Here is an 8,574-nt window from a genome sequence, read left to right as displayed (position 1 = left end):
GTACTTTCTTTTCATCCCATCCTTCAATACTATCTAGTCAACATTATGTGTCTTTTAAATAGAGCATTAATATGCATTGGGGGCAAGAGGTTATGCGATACTCCCTTGAGATTTCTATGACTGTGAAAGCAAAGAGGAAGTCACATTAAGTCATTCGACTTTCACATGCTCTTAACACGCAGGACATTTTCAAGTCCCACCTCAACTGTGGCATGAGGAGATCACCCAAGAAAAAAGTACTAAGGCCACTGGTTTGACATGGCTTAGGTTGGTTAGGATAGATATATAGCTACATTCTCTTAATTCAAGGAATAGAGGGATTTGTTCTTTGTAAGTAGAATATCACTTCTGCATCTTGTCCAACAAGCAACCACTAGGAAGGCAGTATGCAATGTGTTGTTGGAACTGTCCTACCAATTTGGTTTGAAACTGTCTCATTGCTATTTGTTTCTCAATAAAAGTATGGAAAAAAAAAAAAAGACATGGCTTAGGAGCTGTCCTGCTTAAAGACTGAAACTTTTGGGCATTTTGATGTCTCCACCAGTAGTAGAGATGGAGAAAGAAAATTCAGGTTCAGGTCCTCCAACTTGTAACTCCCTTGGCCAGGAGAAGCACAGCTCAGTGACGTCATCCTGCCCAGCCGTCCTCCTGTAACTTCGGATTTGACGGCTGTGGGAGAGATTCCTTCACAGCTTGTGAGGGGAAGCTGCAGGCTTAGTGAGTTCTCACACCTCTAGAATGAGCCATTCAACAGACCTGGGTCCTGGTGAGTAACATTTGAAGGTGACGGCCACAAGCACAGCAGTGCCTGCTTCTCCCCGCTTGGGTTGTGGATTGCTTTGTTGGCCCACATACATACGTATGGCTGCGAATGGGAAAGGCATGAAGGCCCTAGCGACAACAAACAAGGAGCTATGATACGAATTGGTATCAAATTCCCAGAAAAGTGTCATTGTCCTATCACTGAATTACTATTCATATCCTCAAAGTCAGAATTATAAGTGTTTGGAAGGCATTGGAGGGAAATCTACGACAGGCACACTTTGTGAGGTAAATCTGTGCAATTCTCACACAATCTGCAGTGAATTCTTAGCTCTCTCTCGACCCCTCCAGAGCCACATCCTGGTCCTTGGAGGGAATGACTTTGGAAAATAACAGGAATCAGGAGTGTTTCAAACACTGTCTCTGATTTCTCTGCATTTCAGTTTCTAGCACACCAATGTTCCATACAGGCTCCTGCTGCTATAGAAAGCTGTGTAACTGCTTTGTCTGTCAAGAAGTAATGCTGGCATCTTTATCGCCAGAAAAGAAATATTTGTGGTGTTTTCCAATGTAATGACACTTCAATCTTCTTTAGTATAAAGAAACCTGCTCAGATTGCTGTCAGTAAGGTTTTATAGAAATTCAAAATTAAATTTGCTGTGAAAAATGTATGCTTTTCCCCTCCATGGAAAACATATACTACTTTGGGATCATTTTAATAATTTAATGTATTTTTTATGACTCTAATAAGATCTGAAGAGTTACACTAGGCAAAAACATGATATAGATAACTACTGATCCATTGGTTTTATAAATTAGACATATATATTCTTTATGGTATGCCCTGGAAGAGGCTGAGGGTTTTTTTTTGTTTGTTTGTTTTGTTTTGTTTTGTTTTTTTGCTATGACTTTTTTTCTTTTTACCTCCAAGGCATATGAATTCATTGTAGCTGCTGCTAGGTGGGGATAAAATATAATTGGGTGGCATCTCTTAAACTATGAAATTCAAATCCTCATTGTGGCCCCTTGGCCCCTTCATAACCTCAAAGGTCACAATTTTAGACTTGCATGACTGCAGCGGGGATTCTAAGTGTGGTGCACTGCTAGAGACCTACCCTTGGGGTCCTAAGTAGAGGCACTGCCGTGGTGTCCCGAGGTCAAGGCTGCAAGATTTAGAGAAACCTAAGGCTACTTGTAAGTGTGGTTCCTGGAGGGGTGAGAGGGTCAGAGACAGAATAGAGACCAAGAGGCTGCAGAGAGCTGACAGGGCCTCTGTGGGAAGCGTAGAGCCTGTGGGCCTGGGCCCTGAGTTCATGGGAGCAAAGAGGTGCTGGGCGGTCACCTAGCTTTATTCTTCATGACCAAGAATGTCTGAATACAAGGCTGTAGCCCTTCACAGTCACCTCCCAAACAGTCCACTAGGAGCAGAGCAACATAGGAGCAGAGCTAGAGGCAGAAGGAGTACTTTGTAGCTCCAACTAGAGGCGCTCTGTAGGGATAGTGGAGTGCTGGCGCCAGGCCCCACTGCGACTAAACGCTCTCCCCACCTCACCTCTCTGCCTTGAGAGAATGGAGCTGAAGGCACTCCTTATGGACAGCACAGCGACATTCGGAGACCTAAGTAACTTACTCAGTGCAGCAAGGCTGGAGGGGCAAGGCTGCCTGTGTGGGAGCGATCGGATCTGAAGAATAACTCAGGAAAGGAGTAAATACAGTTTTGAGAAGCTTGATTCCGGTCCAACACCCACCGCGCTGATTCCAAGATGGTGGCAGAAGCCTACGAAAGCCATAAAGCTGTTTGTGCTGAAGGACATGCTGCAGCTCTGTGTAAGACACACGTTCTGCGGCCAGCCACAGGTGTCAGGTGTCTCACCGTCTGATATCGCTATCAAATACTCAAATCGGGTGGCTATTGTGTAGCATATCATGTATCAAATACGGTCATGATTTGAAAGACACATTAAGTCAGCTGGGCAACTTCCTAAACTGCATTCTGACTTGGCTGTCTTGGGATGGTGCACTCCAGTACATTTCCAAGCAGCTCCCAGGGCCAAGGCGAGCTGATGGGGTAGGTCCTCGGGCCACAAGTGGGGGAGCACAGGGCCCGCATGGCTTCCCTCTGGGCTTCTTCACAGGCCTGCCAGTGGCCTTCTTGGCTACCTGCCATCTGAGCCACCCCCTCTTCCCTGCATGTTCAAAGGTCCTTCCTCCCACCAGAAAGGTCTTGTCCAGGCCCTTCCTGCTCACGTACCTAATCCTGTATTTCCCTTCCCTTCCCCAAATCTGCACTGGGTGGGAAAGTGATGTCCACGCCTGCAAACTATTCCTTACTGACCGTTCTCCTGCAGAGATCTTCCTGGATTTTTCAGAAGCCCTCCAGCCCTTACAGGGTTTCCCCTCTCACACTACACTGGCTCTTTCTTTGCTGAATCTGACTGGATGACACAGCACATCCTTCCATTGTCCTTGTCCTAAGAACACATTTGAATGGTTCCTTCTGAGCTTTCCCTTCTCAGGGGAATGTCCTTCCTGGGGAGGTGCCCCCTGAATGCCTAGTTGAATCCATTCTCTTGTAGGACGCCTTCTAAGCAGTCCCATAATGCTTTTCAAACATCTTCATAATGAGCCCTTTATCAAGAGTTGAAGCGTTTCTCACTATCTCACTTATGCACCGTCTGACCTCCCTCCCTACCTGCCAGGGGCAGGGATTTGGGCTGCACGGATCCTTACTCTGGGATGCTCCAGTGCCTGGACTGCTAACTGTAAAACGGCAGCCACTCGGAAAATACTTGTTGAATGAGTGTAGGACTCACTGTGTTGGGCCCACAACACGTGTCTACCAAAAGCACTATTGGGTGAATCAGAGATCTGTGGTCCCCACAGTAATCCTGGGATCTTATCATTCTTTACTTTCAAAAACTAGCTCCTCTTTTTCTTCTGTGTACCCAGAGCAGTTTGTATCACAATGATTCTTCTTTTTATTAGTATATATCGGAGATACACAATAAATCTTGATCATTTTTAGTCCTCAATCTTGTATCACCATCAGTTTTGAAAGATCAGACAAGTGGGTCACAATTTATTGATCTTAGCAACACACGTCATCTGTGCCCACCACTGTACATTGCACCCAGGCACCTGAGCACCAGAGTGGGTGCTGGGGGCACTCAGGGAACACGGGGCTGTAGGGAGCGACGCACTTCTCTTCTCAGAGGCTCCACTGTGGATGCACTCTCTGTAAAGGCCATTCCAAGCTCATCTGGGATCTGCTTTTAGGCCCACCATCCTTTGTAGGTCCTCATCTCTGATCTCAAATTGCTCTGGAAGGAACAGAACCTGGCTTTGATGGTGTACTTGGAAAGTGGAAGGAAGCCAGGCTATTTGGGAAAACTGAATGTACAGTGTTATGGTTTGTGTCTAGTTGTCCCCCCAAAGCCTCATGCAGTCATGTGGTGAGGACTTGTAGAGTTTGTGTTAACTCATGATCCACTGGGATTACGTGTGATCCAAGGCTGGGATTATAGGTCTTAGTACTGCTGGGATTACCCATAGGTGGGTAAGTACTGGGAAGTACCCATAGGTGTGAGTACTTCCTCTATCCTGGGGCAGGCAATTTGCATTACAATGTAAGGTGGGAAGAGAAGCTAGCTGCTTGAGCTGCTGCTACCCCTCCCTTGCACTCTTGCTCTTTGCCGCCGCCATGAAAAGTTGCCCTCTGCTCTGTGCTGCTCTGCATTGGACCCAGCTGAGTATGGACTGAAACCTCCAGCATCTGTGAGCTAAATAAACCTTTCCTTCCTTCATTTTGAGTGTCGGGTATTTGTCCCAGCAACGAGAGAAGAGTAACTAAGACATACAGAAAATGAAGCTGTTTGAGAAAACAACCTTCTGGCAGGTCTGCAGTTGAGGGTGCAGCTATTTGTAATAGGAATGAACAGGACTGAAGACAGAAATGAAGGCTGACGCTGCCACATGCCATGTACCTGACATAAAGGTAGAAGACCCTGTTGGATGTGCTCTAAGGGAGGTGCGTAGATTTTGTATTATTTCTTTACCCTGCTCTTTGTGCTTACGGAGATTGGGTTTGAACTTCTTGGATACCCCTCATCAGCACAAGAAAGGGGCTCATCACCACCTCAACACTGGTGGGACTTCATCTTTGATTTCCAAACTGCAGTTCTTGAAAGTACAGCTGAGTTCCATGTCTTCAGAAGGGCTCTTGAGATTGGAGGGAGCTCAAGCCTCTATCCTTCTAGCCAGCCTTGTCCTCTAGAGAAAAGCTACAGGTGCAAATTGTGCAACCTCTACTTAGGACACCCCAAGGCTCTGCCCAGCCCAGCTATGGACATGCACTGGGGGCTTGCTCCACTCATCCTCCACTCAGCGGTTTGTCTACTGCCTTGCTCTGTTCCTAGAAAAAATAGAATGCAGCTGTACTAGTCACTTCCCACCTCCGGGACACCTGCAGCTAAGGGCAGAGAGGTTTACTTGGCTCACGGTTTCTGTGGGTGCAGTCCACGGTTAGCTGGCTCAAAGGCAGGTGTGGGCAAGGTGGAAGGGGGGAGCAGAAAGCAGCAGCCAGGAAGCAGAGTGGGCAGGCAGGCCCCCAGTGCCCCACCCCTCCCAATAGTCTGAACTTCTGAACCCACGGAAGGACGAGTCCACTCACGATCCCAGCAACCCCATAGTGCAATTGCCTTCCAAACATGAAAATCTAAGGGACATTTGAGAATGAAACCATAGCAGCAGCTTTAATGTACTGCTGCATTTCGTGTTTCCTGTTTTCTTGGCTTCTTTGGCCTTTAGGTATACCATAACAATTGTTTTAAAGAGGGAGAGAAACTCCCAAGGTACATCATAGTTGGCTTACAGATAATTCAGGGTGCCCTGCCAAGTGAAAGGTGCAGTGAGACAGCAAATGGTTTCTTGCTAGAGGCACATCCTGGCCACGCTCTGGTTTGTTAACCCTCAGTCACTCAGTGTGTTGCTTTCTTTTGTCACACTTGTTTATCATTTTATTTTTTATTGACAGAGATGTGAAGAGGGAGAAGGCAGGAAGAAGACTGTGTCTGTCCTGACCCCAGCCGGGGTGGTGATCTCTTTCTGCCTCTGTAGAGCTGCCACACAGGCTGGATGGCACACTCTTCGAAGCCCTCACACAGCTGCCTGGGGAACGTCCTCTTGTCTGTGATTTTGCAAACTTCTAATCTGAATACAGTGTGACACAAACTTGAAATCTGAGTCTATTCAGCCAACTGAAATTAAAGGACCCAGGTTAATTGCAAAATGAGCACATCACCAAAGGAGAAAGTGTTTTTGCCCCCAAGTGGACTTCCTGGAGTGGCTCTGGGCCACTGTAGAGGGGACGGTTTGTTCCCTGTGCTTGATCCTGGAAGCCCTGTGGAGAGATGAGGTGCACACAGGTGCAGTGTAGATCCCAGGGGATTTGAAGGGGGTAGGATGGGAGTGCTCTGAGCTGCGTGGTGTTAGGACTGCTCAGGCGCTAGAGAAGTCTGCACATTTAGTGTGTGCCAAGCCCTGGCACTGGACAGCTGAGCTCATTTACCTCCTTGCAGCAACACTAAGGCAGACACTGGCGTCACTGTCCCCATTACAGGTGAGGAAACTGAGTCAGGAAAGCAGACATAACCTAGTTACTTAACTAAATTAAGCAGCTGGTTAGTGCAAAGGATAAACTACTCCCAGAGCAATCTGAGGGTTAGTGTGTGGAGAGGTGGCCGTTACTGGGCTACTGGCATGAGCAGAGCATCCCCCGAGGGGACCCTGCTGAGAACAAGCGGGTGGAGTGTGACAGAGCTTGCAAGCCCCTGCCTCTTGTGTGGTATGGAGGAAGCACAGAGGCCTGTGGGCCAGAGCAGCACTGGCTCAGGGAAGTGAGGAACACATTAATGACTCCAAATACATCATGCAAGGTTCTCCTACAGAAAGAGCAAATGAAAGGTCGTGGGCCAGTCAGAGTCCAATGAAACTAGGCTAAGCTTTCTCCTCCACACCCCCGGCCTTCCTTCACAACTGACCTTATAAAACACGTCCAAGGCTGTGGGGAGCTAGCCCACATGCAGAAGTATCCTCATCATGTTGCCTCTGCTCCTGGACCAGGGGGACACAGTGTCCTACCGTCTCAGGAATCACCCCAGCCTAACCAAGAGCCAAGAAAGAGACAAGGCCAGAAGGGCCCAGAGTTAGCAACCTTCTTTGTAAAAATAACTCTACTGAACTTGAAAGGTCCTGGGGCTGTCTGTGGATACTGCATCGCAGTGGGACTCCACTGCAGATGGATGGGATTGGGTTGATTTCCTGCTACTGTGCGCTGGAAACAAAGAAGTTCCTGAATTTGCTAACGCTCCCTTAAGTAGAACAGTGCAAAGTACTGAACACCTCTGTTTGGAAGGTAGAGAACCTTCCAGTGACAAACCATAAATTCTGCTAATGAAACTGTGTTCCAAGGCCCAATTGTCTAGAAAAAGTCTTTTCTTCTCCAAATCCCTCAAATGAGTTTAAAATGTGCAAACAATTGCTATAATTTATGCAGAAAAATTTGAAAACTATTAACAGCTTAGTCCACCTAACACCCTAATGAAGTTCTTCCACATTAGTCCTGTGTGTAGCTCAGTAGACAGAGAACAGGAGCTGGCAGCCCCAGCCCTGGCAGCTGGCTGTGAGAGGAGACTGCGGGTCTAATCATTGTGCAAGACACTAGATTATTATCGGGATTCAAGAAAGCTGGATTTGCAGAGCCAAAGGGCTTTAGTTTTAGAAGACAGCCAGATCTAGTGGAGTTGTTTCTCCTTTGTAGTGATTTCTCTAAAAGGGACATCAAGGTGGGATTTCAAACTTTCCCCCATGGAGGTTTGGGTTCTAATATTCTCCTGCAGCAGGAATAGACAGATGGGAGGAGGTAGCTCTGGTCACTCTGATCAGAACACACATTCGTCCTCTGCTGAGGAGGGGGACAAGGGCCGCCTCCTAAACAGGTTCCAGCTTCTCTTCTCCGTGCACACTCGTCTCTACACATGCATCTCCCCACCTTCTGCAACCCACCGGCGCATCATTATGCACATTTACATTAATGAATCTGTCACTTTTTTTTTTTTTTTAAATGTGTGCTCTCGGTTTATCTCAGCGGACGTTGTGCGCAAGGAAAACACCCTTGGAGTTCGAGGTGGGGGTGGCCAAGCCCTGCCTCTGTGGACCCCTAAACAGCAAAACGAAATAGTCAGCACCTGCCGCCGCCACCACCACCACCGAAATACTTCTGCCTGGATCCCAGATTTCGGGCAGCGCTGGCTTTATCTGCCCTTCTGCGGCTCTCTTCCTGAATCTTGGCTGCCTCCTTCCAATAGATAATTAAAATCCTTCCTACTTTCTCAATACCCCGTGGGGAAATTCCACTCGGAAATTCTCTTTTCCTTGTCATTTTTACTTCACCTCGGAGAGGCGATGGAGAAGCCCCCTCTCCCCTCCACTCTTGCAAATGACGTAGAGAGTCTGGACCGCCTCCCCGCCCCCACCTCTTTGATGCTAACCCCATTCCTGGAGAATGTTTTCCTCCTAATCCCTGATTACTGCGCGCCGGGTGAGGGCGGCGGAGGCTGCCCGCAGAGAAACTTCGGAGCCAGTGCCAACCTCCGCTGCACCCCAGTCGGCTGCCCGAGGCCAGAGAGCCCAAGTCACCCACCCGGCTGGTTACAAAGCCCGCGAGGGCAGAAGCGCGGGAGCGTCAGCCCCAGGCTTCCAGAGCCCCGCGGTGCGCCCCGGGCCGAGCTCGCCGGGGACAACTTACTGTGCTCG

Source organism: Octodon degus, unplaced genomic scaffold, assembly GCF_000260255.1.
Source record: "Octodon degus isolate 3935 unplaced genomic scaffold, OctDeg1.0 scaffold00075, whole genome shotgun sequence".
Classification (NCBI taxonomy): Eukaryota; Metazoa; Chordata; class Mammalia; order Rodentia; family Octodontidae; genus Octodon; species Octodon degus.
Note: the sequence above shows the minus strand (reverse complement) of the source record.